We start from the raw sequence: 16,238 nt of genomic DNA, 5'->3' as shown, positions 1-16,238 counted from the left end.
GCAGAGTGGTTGTTGATTCAAGTCTGGTTCAGCTAACTCTCTAAGTGTTCTTTCTACAGGTGCAGGTCTATCCATCACTTGTTCTTCTGAATCGCTAGATGATTCAACTAAATCAGGTACTGTATCTATTTCAGAAAGCAAAGGCGACGAGGATCGTTGCTTAGCTCGCTTAGTCTGCTGTCTCAGCTGGCGAGCTGTCTTCTCAATTTCAGGATCAAACGAAAGTGTACCTGTACGAGAAGAACGAACCATACACCAAGTAAAACGTAAAAAGGATTAAATAAATGACACCAATCCCCGGCAACGGCGCCAAAATTTGGTGGGTGTCGAAGCCAACAAAAATAAATTCCTACTCTAAATAAATTGTGTATAGTGATTGAGCAGGGTCGTGTCCACAGAGATCGGTAATTAATTAAATCCTTTTGAAACGTAAAACATAAAATGGGGGAATTGTTGACAATAATAAAAATCAAATTAAAATAACAAGAATGCAAATTAAAGTTGTAATTCAAATTAGAGAAAGCTCTGATTGAAGGAATTAACTCAGCTTGATTCGACTACTGATCATTGATTCAAATATAGATTATTATTACTCATGAATAGACCGGTTATAGCTACTGAGACCCTCTAATAGCCAATCTCTCCTTAACTAGTCGATAACCAAGGTACGACCGTTGGTTATTTCCCTAATCAATAGACAACCCTAGATACGATCATAGAATTTAATCAATTGACAGCCTGAAAAACCAGAGAGACCCAAATCCTAATCAACACATATGATGATTCATTTAAATTAGATTGTTTATTCTCACAACACAACTCTCTGCTATGTTATTTGTCACAAACATTAAATTCTTCATACGATGAATCCTTTAATTGACAATAGATTAAGTTGATAATAAAATAGTGGCCAATTACCTAATTAACAAACATAATCATGAAAATAATTCAGAGAATAAACAAATACCCAAAAAGTAATAAAACAATTAAAGCACAAGAAAGATCTCACAGTAGTGATGAATCAAAGCTTCATTAACCTTCAACCAGAAAAATGGGTTTAGTTCCTCATAGAGAGAAGAGAAAAATTAGATCTAGGGTTTCTTTTTCTCCAATCCAAAATCCCCCTTTTTCACAATAGATTCCTCCTTTAAATACTCTCTCTCTCTTCTCTTTTAGAATTCTATTTAAAATAAAATCCTAATATCTGAAATATTAAATTCGTAATTACAAAAATAACCAAAAATACAAAACACGTTAAACTAAAACTGCAGGTCCGCAGTTGACAGCACGCGCCCACGCCTTATCAACAAAGTTCTTCTGACGCTCATAATTTCTCCAAGAGAACAATAATCCTTAAACATCATCTTATAGCTCAATTTTATCATCAATCAATAGAATTGCACCTACAAAAGTAAAACACAAGTAAATCACTATTATTAAGTGCAAAACATCGATATTAAGGGAAGTAAATAATGCAAAACTAGTGCATAAATTGCACTCTAACACTCCTTTAAACGAATAAATACATCTTTATACAACAAAGCTGTACTAAGCATCAAATAAGTGGAATTCCACCTAGTTTTACAATCAAGTGCTAAGTTTTTAGTTTCTTTAACACCTAATTGTTTTTTGGCAGCCTCAAATTTTTCAAATCTAGAAGGTGTTGCTGTCCAGTAATGGACACTCTCTCTAATCTTTTCAACTTCTTTGTGGATCACAGATAAACCATCCTTAACTATCAAGTTTAATATATGTGCACAGCAGCGCATGTGAAGGAATTTCCCACCCATAATCATTGAACTAGCTGAAAATTTCCCCAACAACAAATCAATCATGGACTCGTTTGCAGAACAATTATCAACAGTTACAGTAGACAATTTCCTATCTATATTCCACTCCATCAAACACTCATACAACTCATTGCACATAACTTCACCACTATGTGGAGCCGGCACATATATAAACCTAAAAATATAAAAAAAATTAAAATATTAAATAATGCAAACATTCATTTATGTTGAAACGAAAAAAAAAGTCTGGAGAATATTACCTCATAATACGACTTCGCAACACCCACGAGTTATCAATGTAATGTGCCGTAACAACCATATACCCTTTCTTTTGGTTACCAGCAGTCCACATATCCGTAGTCACTGCAATTCTACTGTCACAAGCTTCCAAAACACTCATTGCCTTCGTCTTCTCAATATCGTAAAGTTTCAAAATTTCAGCCTTGATAGTGTTTCTACTTATAGTCTCAATTGAAGGTTGGAGAAGCTTTAACAGTTCGTAAAACCCAATATACTCAACAAATGATAGCGGAAGCTCATGCATTACAATCATTCTAGCTATAAAAATCCTCACTGTTGCCATATCCCACTTTGGTTCAGTACTATAATTACTAAGAACAGTAGTTCCATCTGCTTTAGAAGAAAAAGAAAGGTGCATTTGCTGCACATTCTTGATTGACCTTCTAGGACAACGTTTCGCATGATTAATCAAGTGATTAGTGCCCTGAGAATAATGCCCTTGCATAACTAACCCACAATAATTACAAATCGCTTGAACTTCCTTGCCTAACTTAACTTTTTTAAAATGATTCCAAGCATCAGAAACTAATCTACCTGAACTAAACTACTCCCTTCGCTGCCAGTGCCTCGTTTTTTTGAAGCGCCAGCAGTAGTATTACCCCTACCCCTACGGCCACTCCCACTCCCACCCCCCTGCTCTACTGTTGTTGAATCAGGTTCTAATCCAGCAGCTGTATCATTATTTTCTGCTGCCATATCCATGCCAACCCTCACACCCACACTTTCATCAGTCTCGGAAACATCTAAATCAACTCTTTGTTCATTTTCCATTACGAATTTAACACCCTACAAGAATTATGTCAAAACAAATTAAATTAACCCATCATTCCTCCAATTTCTTCCATTTTATATTTATTTTTTTACTGTAACAATGTTCTAAGTTCTAACATTTCAAAAATACATTTTTGAATCTATTAACAGCAACAAATCCATTAACAACAACAATTTATTTTTAACTGTAACAGCTTCCTAACATTTGAAATATACAATTTCGAATCTATTAACACCAACAATCAACAACATTTCAAGCATAAATCAGTGGTATAACAGCACAACATTTCAAGCACAATCAACAATTTATTTTTAACTATAACAGCAACAGCAACATTTCAAACATTTCAAATTTTCAAGCATAAAACAAAGTATAACAGCAACTCACGCCGGTGAATCAAACGAACTGCACTGCTGCAAGCATGCGCGGTGGTGACCAAAGTGCTATCCTTGTAGGACTCCAACCGGCTTTGAAATAAATTCAAGAAACTCCAAATACTCAGGATCTAGATGAGCAACAAGAAACACTTGTATTCATAGATAAACCATTGCTTTGAAACGCGTTGTGAGGGAGCGTACTCAACTCAGCAATAGTTTTAAACTGGACACCTGAAGAAGAAAGAAATATTACTTCAAGAAATTCCACACCTCACATGTTCCTATAAAGATCCTTGTCCAAAGAAGATGAAAAATTAAAAACAAAAGATTAAAAACGAAAATAAACATGAGTAACCCTTGATTTAGTATTCCAAAATTGCCAGCAAATTATAATCAAGTGAAAAACAGAATCACCACCATCTGAAGTTAAAATTACAGGTTGAATAAGAAGGTAGTCACAATATTTATGGTGACACAGTTGAGCATAATCAATCTCTTCAAAACTTTTGTCAAGAATTACCCTTCTCGTTAACAAAGACATGTCCGTTAAAGAATTCAGCGAATTCCATAATGTCTTCTGGCTTCTTGAAGTCAAGGTAGGCTCTAGCGAATTCCAGAACGTCTTTTGACTTGCTTGCGGGACAGCGGAAGGCGGAAGGCAGCAGCAGCGGCGGCAGCACAGCTAGGGTTTGTCTTGTTTGGGTAAATCGCGATTTGGGTGTTTGAGAGTTGAGACTTTGAGTTGCGAAATAGAATTAGGTTTTTTTTTTATGTTTGTATTTATATTTACTAATAAATATAATTAAAAATAATATAAGAAATGGATCCGGGTCCGGGTTCCGGATACACGGGTTATCCCAAACCCGGACCCGGACCCGGATTCATCCGGGTTATTAAAACCCATTCCGGATCCGGATTTTTTTCCTCTCCGGTACGGGTTCAACCCGGCCCGGATTATCTGGGTTCGTCCGGGTTATTTTGACATCCCTACATACACCTATGATAGATAAATTACTATCACAGATTTATGAGAGGGGCTACAATGACAGATAGAAACTCTGTCATAAACAGGGTTTGATGACAGATATTCTCTGTCATGGTAGCCCATTTTTCTAGTAGTGAAAAGTGTCGATTTTAAATTCCAACACTAAACTACTTAATAAATACCTGTTGTTATAATCTAAAAACTAAAGTTTATTTTATCTATGTAATAAAAAAATTTATAATAACTTTCAAAATTATTACATATTCCCATACTTCATTAACTCTTTTTTTTTTTTTATCACAACACTTCAATACCAAATGTAGTCATAACTTATATTCAATAAATATGTATGTGTGTGTATATATATATATATATATATAGACACACACACACACACACACACACACACATATATCTTCACCATAACTTTACTATATTTTTACTATATTATTTTTTACACGACTTAAAAGTGTTTAATTTACTCCTAAGTATAAGAGTGCCTAATTATACTACATCTTGGTGAGTCCGAGGTCGATCCGTAGAGAAAAAAATTAATTTGTTTATTTAAGTTTATCTAAAAAATGAAAATAAAATTTCAATATATGCTATTTAATTTGAGAAAAACTATTAAATTGAATTAATTAGGGTTATGGATCCACTCTTAGTAATAAATACAATTAAATAAATTATTTTTATTTTTATTTTATTGCCCAAAAGATTAATTGTATAAATTACAATTATTTTCCCATTAATTTTATTATGAATTAAGTACTTAATGTGCCAAAACTTAACTTGTCTACAATAAGTCAAAATATCATTTTATCATACTCTATACTAAGATATTCAGAATTCATTTTGCCAAACTCTCATGTTTGTCTACAATAAATCAAATTTTCAAAATATAAAATATGGATAAAATTAAATAGAAAATAATTTAACTTATATAATTAAAAATAGAATTTGATTAAATTATATTTTTCTACTAATATTTTCACCTCACCCTAACTATTAGTATTTAGCTAAGCATATTTGAAATAAAGGAAATTATTAAAATTGAAAAATACATAATTAAAAAAATGGTATTTGAAAATTGGAAATAAAACTAATTTTATTTATTGAAAATATATTACAAAGAGAGGTGAGAAGAAGAATTTAAGGGGAAAGAAGAGAAGAAAAGGTGTTGAGAGGTGTGTTCCCCCCTCTCTATTTATACTAATATATGATTAATCCACACCACACAAATAAATAAAACTAATTACATCTTAGCCATACATTTGTCCTACTAACAAAATATAAACCTAACTTAATCCACTCAAGCACATCTAACACATTCCACTAACAATTACCACACCTAACATAATCAAAACTTATAATTTCACAATCACTACATTTATTGTGGTAAAAACTTAAAATTTTACAACAAAAGTCGCAAATCTTCCTCGACGATGACCTAATTTCTCGGACTTTCGGAATTAAAATTTGAAATCCGTACATGTTTGGAGCCCCAAATTGCGTGAAATTATTATTTTTACCTAATAAATACACAAAAATACAAAAAATAAAATATTTAGAAAAATAATTAGAAATTCACAATATGTTACATAGTTATAAATGTAAATTATATTATAAGCACAAAATAACCTTTTTACCCCTTAATAAACAAACAATTTTTAACACTAATCAACTTATACCCAGCAAATTCCTTACACATGTTAGCTTTTCCAATTGCGTGTTGATTGTCAATGAATTACTCCTATCTGCATTTGATTATGTTAAAATTCTTAATTTATAGTGCTTTGGTCATATATTGGGTGACCTCAAATAAAACAATAAAATAGTAAAAAAGGAACAACAGTTGGAGTCTGCTTTGTTATGTTTGAGGTGATTTGCTGCAAGATGCAGGAGGTTAGTTCTAGCCTTGCAACACCATTGACCAATTTAACTAAGAAGAATGTGAAGTTCACTTGGGATGAGGTATGTGAAGAGAGTTTTCGAGAACTCAAGAGTCGTCTGGTATCTGCTCCCATCTTAACTATCCCTTCTGGTCGTGGAGGTTTTGTGATTTATGACAATGCTTCTAAAAAAGGATTGGGTTGTGTTCTAATGCAACATGGCAAAGTTATAGCATATGCATCTAGGCAATTAAAAAGACAAGAATAAAACTATCTGACCGATGATTTGAAGTTGGTTGCTATAGTGTTTGCTCTAAAAATCTAGAGATACATTATATGTATAAGGACGCTTGTGAGATCTTCACCGATCACAAGAGTTTGAAGAACTTGTTTACTCAGAAGGAGTTGAATATGAGACAAAGAAGATGGTTGGAGTTGGTAAAAGATTTTGACAACTCTATTAATTATCATCTTGGTAAGGTAAACCTATTAGCCGATGCCTTGAGTAGGAAATCATTCAAGTGCGTGGCACATCTTATCACCACACAAACCCATTTGGTAAAAGACTTGAGGAATTATAGGATCGAAGTAGTGATTCATGGGCAAGTAGACTTGTTAGCTCATTTAATAGTCTAGCCCACTCTAATTGACATAATTAAAATAACCTAAAAGAATGACTTGTTGCCCAATAAAATTCGGGAAGAGGTGAACAAAAGACATAATTCAGAATTAATGCTAATAGAGAAGTATTATGGTTGGGATAACGGCTTTGTGTGCCAGAAAATGAAGAGCTGAAGGCAAAGATATTTAGGGAAGCTCATGAATCATCTTATAGTATGCATCCTAGTAGCATTAAGATGTATCGTGATCTAAAAGGTAGTTTTTGGTAAAGGAATATGAAGAAAGATATCGTTGCTTTTGTTTTTTTATTCTTGGTTTACCCATGGATTTCGTCTCTAGATTACCTCGTTCTAAGAAATGATGTGATTCCATTTGGGTAATTACTGATCGCTTGAAAAAAATCAGCTCATTTCTTGGTGGGGAGGAGTACAGACAATGTGGGGCAACTAGCTAAGTTATTCATAAAAACAAATAGTAAGGCTTCATAGAGTACCAGTGTCAATTGTGTCTGATAAAGACTGTTGTGCAAATTTTATTAAACTCGCAAGTACACGAACCTATTGTAGAATAAATCAATGGTGACGAGTGTCGATCCCACGAGGAGGTGGATTTTAATTATGTGTAGAGTTAATTTTCTAAGTGGGTGATTGGATTTGTGGTGGAAGTGACTTAGATTATCCTAAAATTTGAATTAAAATGATGGGAATAAATTAAAGTGAAATCTATTAAAATGGAGCGCTTGGGTATTTGGACTTGCATCAACATGTACTATGGGCTTAATATTCTTTATTAGTGCCAATTAAACCATGAGGGAGGTTTCCACTCCTCATGAACCACACTCTAATCAATATGATGCTAAGGGCTTATCATGCCAAATAGTAATAACCTTGCATTAGGGAGCCAGTTATACTAGTGCGGTATCTAAACAAAATTATTACTATATGTCGACGAAATATCAAAACATCCACATAAATCATAGGGGAAGAGAAAGTAAATTACCAAATAAAGCCCATAGAACATGTTGAGACTTCACCTTCAACCCAAGCTTGAAAGAAAATTAGCTACTCATAATTGAACTAGGGGTTAAAATAGAAATTTATTAAAATATATAGAAAATACAAGATGAAGAAGGAATTAAAAAAAATAGAGCTCAAAAATGAATTCAGGGGTGTCGAATTAGGGGGTAGAGCCCTCTTTTTATAAATACAATGAATAAATCATGGCTATCAGATTAAAACAATTTGGACACTCAAGATTGTGCCACGTGGCAAGTTCTGATTAGATAGAACACATCATCAGGGCTATTATTAGGTGTATATGCATGTAACGTACACACATTTTTTGGTCCACTAACATATTGGCACATCACCGGTCAACACCACATCAACATTTTAGTCCAATAGGATCGTGACACATCATCGGTCAACGCCAACTCATTAGTCAATGCCACATAAGCAATCAATGCCACATCATTCGTCCAATCGAATGCTACCACGTCATCAATCAATACCATATCATCGGACCGTATATGTGAACAGTGTCGTGAATAGTACCATATATAGAACTGTACATATGAACAGTTCTGTATATGTGAACAGTGACGTTTACCCTTTTATGCTCCTCCTAAGGTTTTCGACTATCCTAAGTCCAAAATTGCTGTCCGTTTTGCTCTTTAATCTTTCAATAATTGTAAAATGACCATGATGCCCCTAAAATACATAAAATACTTAATTAAAATAAAACACACATAATTAAATCACAAGGGACATAAATATATAAAAGTAGGGATGTTAGTGAGACTTGAAGTGTAAAATGATGATTTTCTCCTATATAAGTATACACTTTCTAACACTCAACAGAGACCCACAGTATTCTTCAAGATTTTAGGCTAGTTACATAAAGCGTTGGGCATGAAATTGAGGTTTAGCACTACTTTCCATCCGCAAACAATTGAACAATCTGAAAGGACCATCCAAACCCTTGAGGATATGCTTCGAGCTTCTATACTAGATTTAAGTGTTGGTTAGGAAGAACACTTAATATTGATCAAGTTTGCTATAATAATAGCTTCCACTCAAGTATCGGCATGGCACCATTTGAGACATTATACGAAAGCAAGTGTAGGTCCCTAGTCTGTTGGGATGAGGTTATTAAGAGAAAACTTTTAGGTCCAGAATTAGTACAGATTATTGTTGATAAAATCAAGTTGATTGGAGAATATCTTCGAATAGCTCAGAGCAGACAGAAGAACTATGCAAACCATTATAAATGTGATTTAGAATTTGAAGAATGATACTTTGTTTTCTTGAAGGTATCATTATGGAAAGGGGTGTTTCAGTTCAGAAAAAAAGGAAAACTTAGCCCTAGGTTCATTGGATCATTTGAAATTTTAGAGAGAATTGGTCATGTGGCCTATTATATAGCTTTACCATCTAGTCTATCTAAGCTTCACAATGTTTTCCACATGTTAGTGTTGAGAAAGTATATAGCAAACTCTTTACACGTGCTAGACTATCAACCAATTCAAATGTTAGAAGACTTGTCATATAAGGAAGCCTACTGAGATTGTTGATCGGAAAGGACAAGTTTTAAGGACTAGATTTAACCCCTTATTCAAAGTATGTTGGATGAATCATTTTGTTGAGGAAGCTACATGGGAGCGAGAGGCGAAAATGTTGGAGAAGTATCCTCAAATCTTCCATGCATAAGGTACCTTTGAATTTAGAGGATGAATTTCTTTTTCGGAGGAATTGTAACGCTAAATTTTCGTGATTTTAAATTATGGAAATTTTATTTTATTAGAAATTAGAAATGACATTATTGTCCTTACTAATAATGATTATTAAATCCATAAATAGGATTTATGGGGTAATTTTGGAAAAAGATTTACTCTTTCTAAAGTTAATAGGGTTTCTTTAGGTTCCCTATAAATTTATACTTTCCTCATCTCCCATAACCTTAAATCTATAGTGTTTTTCTTTTATTCTCTTTGCTGCTACTCATTACTCTTTCACCAATACCCTAGGATTCAAACTTTTTCTTAGGAGAGAGATAGTCTTAATGGTTGGTAAGTTTTTACTCTCTTTATGCTTTATTTGATTTCTTATCGTCGTGCTCTATTTAGGGTTTTATTGGCATGATTTTAGATAGTTGCAGACCATTATGCATGATTTAAGATGTGCTAGAGTTGTGTTTATTGTGCTAATTTATTGGTGAGTCATGTTAGTTAATCTCTTATGCAATATACGTACTGAATAATTCTAGATATCATGAATATCAAAAAATAAAACACATATTTTATGAATGATTTTTAAGAAGAACCTTATCTTTTTGTAAATGACATATAGGGCTTATTGAATAAATTTTGTTTCATAAGATTTGACTTTGTTTTCGATTTTAAATGGATTTTTGAAATTGACACTGTTACATTAGAAAACCACGGTTCCAGCAGAACGACCAGATTGACAAAATTATTTGTAGGACCAAATGAACTCGAAAAATTCTGAAATTTTAAATAGATGTTAGTATGTGTGTCTATTATTTCCAGTTTAATTTCATAATTTTCTAATTAATGTTTACTTTTATAAAATTCTTGAAATCAATATTGTTCTGTTAAGGCACTATAAGATAGTTTTGAATTTATCAACGAACAAATAGTTTTGAAAATGTTTTCGGTGTCGAATCCTCTTGAAAACTTATGGGAGATACCTAGGGATGGCAAAATTACTCGCCAACCAATAAACCTACCCAAACCCACCCGCAAAACCCACCTGTTGCAGGTAATTTTGTAGGTTGCGGGCGGGTTTCGTATTTTAAACTTAAATCCACTGAGGGTTACAGATGGGTTTGGTAATTTAAAATTTTTACGGGTATGTGTTGAGTGTTAGAAAGTGTATATTTATTAAGGAGAAAATAGTCATTTTACACTCCAAGTCTCATTAACATCTCTACTTTTATGTATTTACATCCCTTGTAATTTAATTATGTGTGTTTTATTATAATTATGTATTTTATGTATTTTAGGGGGCATCATGGTCATTTCAAAATGAACGAGAGATCATATATCAAAACGGACAGTAATTTTGAACTCAAGACAGTCGAAAACCTTAGGAGGAGTATAAAAGGATAAATGACATTGTTTACATATACGGTATTGTTCATGATACTGTTCACGACACTGTTCACATATACGGTACGCTAACGTGGCATTGACTGATGACTTCGATTGGACGAATGATGTGGCATTGACTACTTATGTGGCGTTGACTGATGAGTTGGTGTTGACCGATAATGTGTCGCGATCCTATTAGAGTAAAATGATTATGTAGAGTTGACCGGTGACATGGCAGTATGTCAGTGGATCAAAAAAACGTATGTACAATACATGCATTACACGGAATGACAGCCCTGATGATGTGTTCTATTCAATCAGAACTTGCCACGTGGCGTAATCCTAAGCATCCAAATTGTTTTAATCCAATAGTCATGATTTACTCATTGTATCTATAAAAAAGGCTCCCCCCCTTTAATTTGACACCCCTGAATTTATTTTTGAACTCTATTTTCTGTAATTCCTCCTCCATCTTGTATTTTCTACGTATTTTAATAAATTCTCATTTTACCCCTAGTTCAATTATAAGTAGCTAATTTTCTTTCAAGCTTGGGTTGAAGGTTAAGTCTCAACATGTTCTATGGGCTTTATTTGGTAAATTTACTTTCTCTTCCCCTCTGATTTTTGTGGATATTTTGACTTTTCATCAACAGATAGTAATAATCTTATCTAGATACCGCATTGGTATAACTGGCTCCCTAGTGCAAGGTTATTACTATTTGACCTTAGCACTATATTGATTAGAGTGGGGTTCATGAGGAGTGGAAATCCCTCTCATGATTTAATTGACACTAATAAGGAATATTAAGCCTATGATACATGTTGATGCAGATCCAGATATCCAAGTACTTCATTTCAATAGATTTTACTTTAATTTATTCCCGTCATTCTAATTTAAATTTTAGGATAAGTCTAAATCACTTTCACCATAAATCTAACTACCCACTTAGAAAATTAACTCTACACGCAATTAAAATCCACCCCCTCGTGAGATCAACACTCCTCACCATTAATCTATTCTACAATAGATTCGTGTACTTGCAAGTTCAATAAAATTTGCACAATAGTGTAGGTTTGGTAATGGCAAACCCACAGCTGGCAATGCCTATCGCCATCTCTAAAGATACCCATGGATGTCCAGAATAGTTCTGTAAAATATTGTGTCATTATAATTTTTAGATTAAGAGTTGAAATTCTAAGAATCAAACTTGTACATGTATGAATTAGAAAATCAGGTTCTTAGAATAAATTGTTAATAATTATATCTTATATTTGTTTAAGGTGTTGGAGATGTGTGCGGCTGTTAGAGGCTTAGAGGTGTGTTTAGATCATTACTTTTATCGAGGTAAGTAAGTTCATTCCTAATGTATTATATATGTATGATTATTTTGGTCCATTATAGGTTTTTATAGTTCTTTGAAAATTGTTTGTTTTTCATAACAAAATTAATTTATGTAAATGTTTTCAAATTTGAAAATTTTGTTATTTTTTTTATATTTTTAACATAATATTTTAAATGCCTTTAAATATGTAATTTATTTTGCTAAATAATTATCTTTTATGTCATTGTTATGATTTTTTTTATGAGTCTGATAGGAATGTGTTGATCACGTATAAGATAATAATATTTATGATTGTTCGGGGGCCACCTCTTGAGGGCCAGAGTGACACGAAGTGCCACATACAGTACAAAATACCATGTGTAAGTTGTTACATATGGAAAATGAATTTAAATATTTTGGCTCATTATCCATAATTATTCTAATTCTATTATATGATATATATATATATATATATATATATATATATACAAATACTAGGTTTATGTTTTGAATATGTACACGATATTCTCATTCTGATTCTATTTCTGGCCGGGTCACCAGGAGTATAAATGACACAATGTGACATAAACTAATCTTTTGTTTTCTGTGTATGTGTTATATAATTTGCTTTCATGATCATTATGTCTATATTATTTTGAATCATTTAGGAAATTAAGTCCTTCTGTTGTAATATGTCATTTTATTTATTACTTTTAATATATGTTTTGATAAAAAGGGCCTGCAATATTTTTTTACTCAATAACCCTAGTGTGTTCGGAATGGTTTTACTTATTGAATTAACGGCTTACCCCTCGTCATTACATTTTGCAGATTAAGTACCTTGTTGAGAGGTGTGCTGATAACTCTATGAAATGAGAGTTATCATGACACTTGTAGACTTAAATCAATATTAATTAGAGAGTAAAAAATGTGTTTCTATTGCATTTTTGTTATATTTTGCATAAACATTCATTTTAGTTTATTTTTAATAAATCTTGTTTGATGTAGAATAATTCGTGCTTAGATGGTGTGCATAATTGTAGGTGTTCGGAAGCTCAAATTTCAAGGAAGGAATGCTGATGCAATAGGCTTGCAAAAATAAGGAAGGACCATGGCTATAAAAGAATTGAAACAAATCTGGAACAATGTAGTTGTTGTAGCCGTTGGTGTAGCAACCATTGCTGTAGCAATCCTGGAAAAACGACAGAGAAAATTTCGTGCGGGATACTTACAGAATAGTGATCTGCAGTTTCTTAATCTGACTTATGCACGCCATAGGCTTCCGTTTACCCTAATTTTCAACTATAAAAGGATATCACATTATATGGAAGAGCGACGGTGAAGTAAAATCGAAGAAATCAAGAGAAAAAGAAGAAAGAAGCAGAATTCAAGAGAGAACAAGTCTGCACCGTTGAAGAAATCTGTAGAACTATTTGGATACAATTTTCATCATTCTTTACTTGTCTTCTTACTTATTCTCTGATTGAAACGATGCATTTCATGGCTAATATTTTGCTGTTAGTATTTCTTTTACAAGTTATGAACTAAATTTGATTGTAGTTGAGTGACAAACAATCTAAATGGGTTCTTGACTGTTCTTATAAGTTGTTGCAAGATTGTTATAGCATTTTGCTTTAATAGCTTGTGTTACAATCATTATTTTGGTTGAGTTTCCATTTAATAGTTCAAGTTAAGAGAGAGCCGCGAAAAGGTCTGTCTTAGCGGAAATTATTAGAGCAATACTTGATCTTAATTCAAGTTTCCTGGATTGAGTTTAACTTGAGTCCCAAAAGGGCCACACTTGAGTTAAGATTTGTGATGAACTAGATATAAGGATTCACCTTGTAGGGTAGAGAGCGTATATGTTTGTAATATCATATCTTATGTGATATAACAACTGGTCATTGTTAGGTTGCATAAGGGTATGAGAAGTCTAACAAGCGACAGTTGAGGATGCAAAGTGATTCTGCCCAGTGCTATAGGAGTTGTTGCAGCAACTGGTGTTAGTTTGAACAAAACAGTCAGCCTATTCTTATTGAATTCTTTTTTAGAAGACCGTCCAATTTACTTCATTACTGCATTTACTTTGTTAAGTTGTTAATTTCATTAGTCAATCAACTTTATTTATATTCTTTTAGATAGAATGAAGTTTGCACTATCGTGATTGCCGTAGCATTTCTAGTAACAACAGTTCCTGTGGAGACGATCTTGAATATTCATCACTGTATTACTTATTGTGTACACTTGCACATTTACATCAATAGCAATTGAGTTAAAATAACCAACAAGTTTTTTGTGCCGTTGCCGGGGACTGATTGTTTATTTTTGAATTGTAAAGTTAATTTTGACAGTGCCAACTTTGATTTAATTCGTTCAATTTATTGACAGATCAAACTTGCATGCACAAAGACAGATTTGTTGAATTTCAATTTGATCATGAGATTGAAAGGACTGCAATGAGATTGCAAAGAGAGTAAATAAATTCAAAAACTGCTTCAAAAATGGATAACTTGCAAGATTTGGGAAACTTGGATTCTCACGGGCTATTATAACCTGTCAATGTTCAAGAAGAGCAAATGGGCACATTAATCAGAGACAACCAGGCAACAACAATATCATTTACATGGCATATGACAAAGACAGAACTATCAGAGATAATATTGTGTTAACTCCTCAAATTGTACACCTTGGAATAGTCAGACTTGAAGTGGAATTTACCAACTTTGAACTTAAACCAGTGATGTTTCAGATGCTGCAAACAGTGGGTCAGTTTAACAGACTGTCATCTGAAGAACCTCATCTCTATCTGAAGTTGTTTTTGGAGGTGAGTGATGCTTTTAAATTTGCTGGAGCATCACAGGATGCTCTGAGACTTAGACTTTTTCCTTACTCCCTAAGAGATCGAGTAAGAGCATGGTTAAATTATGTACCATTTGATTCCATCACTACCTGGAATGACTTGGCTGACAAATTTTTGATGAAATATTTTCCACTAACCAAGAATGTAAAATTGCATAATGAGGTCACCTCTTTTCACCAACTTGAAGATGAGAGTTTGTATAAGGCTTCGGAAAGATTTAAAGAGTTGCTGAGAAGATGTCCTCATCATGGCATTCCATGTTGCATACAGCTAAAAACCTTTTACAATGGGTTGAATCCAAGTACGAGATTGATGGTCGATGCTTCAGCAAATGGAGTCCTATTATCTAAATCTTATACTGAAGCCTATGAAATTTGGGAGAGAATTGCTAACAATAATTATCAATTGCATCAACCAGAAAAATTGCAGCAAGAGGAGCAGCAGGGGCACATAATATAGATGCAATTACAGCACTATCAGCCCAAGTAACATCATTGACTAACATGGTGAAAGCCATGACTACTGCTCCTGCAGCAATAAAGCAAGTTGTTGAACTATCTTGTGTGTATTGTGAAGAGGAACATGTATTTGACAACTGTCTCGGAAATCCAGCATCAGTAAACTTTGTAGGCAACTTCAACCGACAACCCCAGAACAACCCATATTTAAGTACTTACAACCCTGGATGGAAGCAACACCCAAATTTCTCATGGAGTTATCAGAATCAGCATACTCCAGCACCTAGTGGATAGAACAAACATGCTCAACCACCTGGTTTTTATCAGCAAAACCAAGGGCAAAAACACATTAACCATGATCAATTCAGTTCATTGGAAACACTTATTAAGAATATATCATGAAGAATGAGGCAATTGTGCAAAGTCAAGCTGTATCTCTGAGAAACCTGAAAAACCAAATTAGACAGCTTGGCACAGCAATGAGTAGCAGATCTCAAGGAAGTTTACCCAGCAATACAGAAGATCCAAGAAGAGAGGGTAAAGAACATTGTAAAGTGATCAACTTAAAATCTGAAAAGAATGTTGACATTCCTGTTGATGTGGCTAAAAAGAGGTTGGAACTTAATTCCTCACAAAAGCAGCTCAAGTTGAAAGAGAGTTACAGTAACCCAGTTATCAAAATGCTAGTGTTAGTAGTCAAGCTACAGCAACCTTGGAAGGAAATCACTCAATACATGTTGAAGAATATGT

The 16,238-nt window shown here is 33.4% G+C and overlaps 1 non-coding gene across 1 annotated transcript; it reads right to left on the bottom strand.

The window, feature by feature from the left end:
* Positions 1–15,177: 15,177 nt before the first annotated feature.
* Positions 15,178–15,284, bottom strand: LOC112496601 (small nucleolar RNA R71). Its single transcript, XR_003063127.1, has one exon. It is a non-coding gene; the product is annotated as a small nucleolar RNA R71 (small nucleolar RNA).
* Positions 15,285–16,238: the final 954 nt, after the last annotated feature.

Source organism: Citrus sinensis, chromosome 4 (genome assembly GCF_022201045.2).
Source record: "Citrus sinensis cultivar Valencia sweet orange chromosome 4, DVS_A1.0, whole genome shotgun sequence".
NCBI lineage: Eukaryota > Viridiplantae > Streptophyta > Magnoliopsida > Sapindales > Rutaceae > Citrus > Citrus sinensis.
Note: the sequence above shows the minus strand (reverse complement) of the source record. Positions and strands in the feature narration are given on the sequence as shown.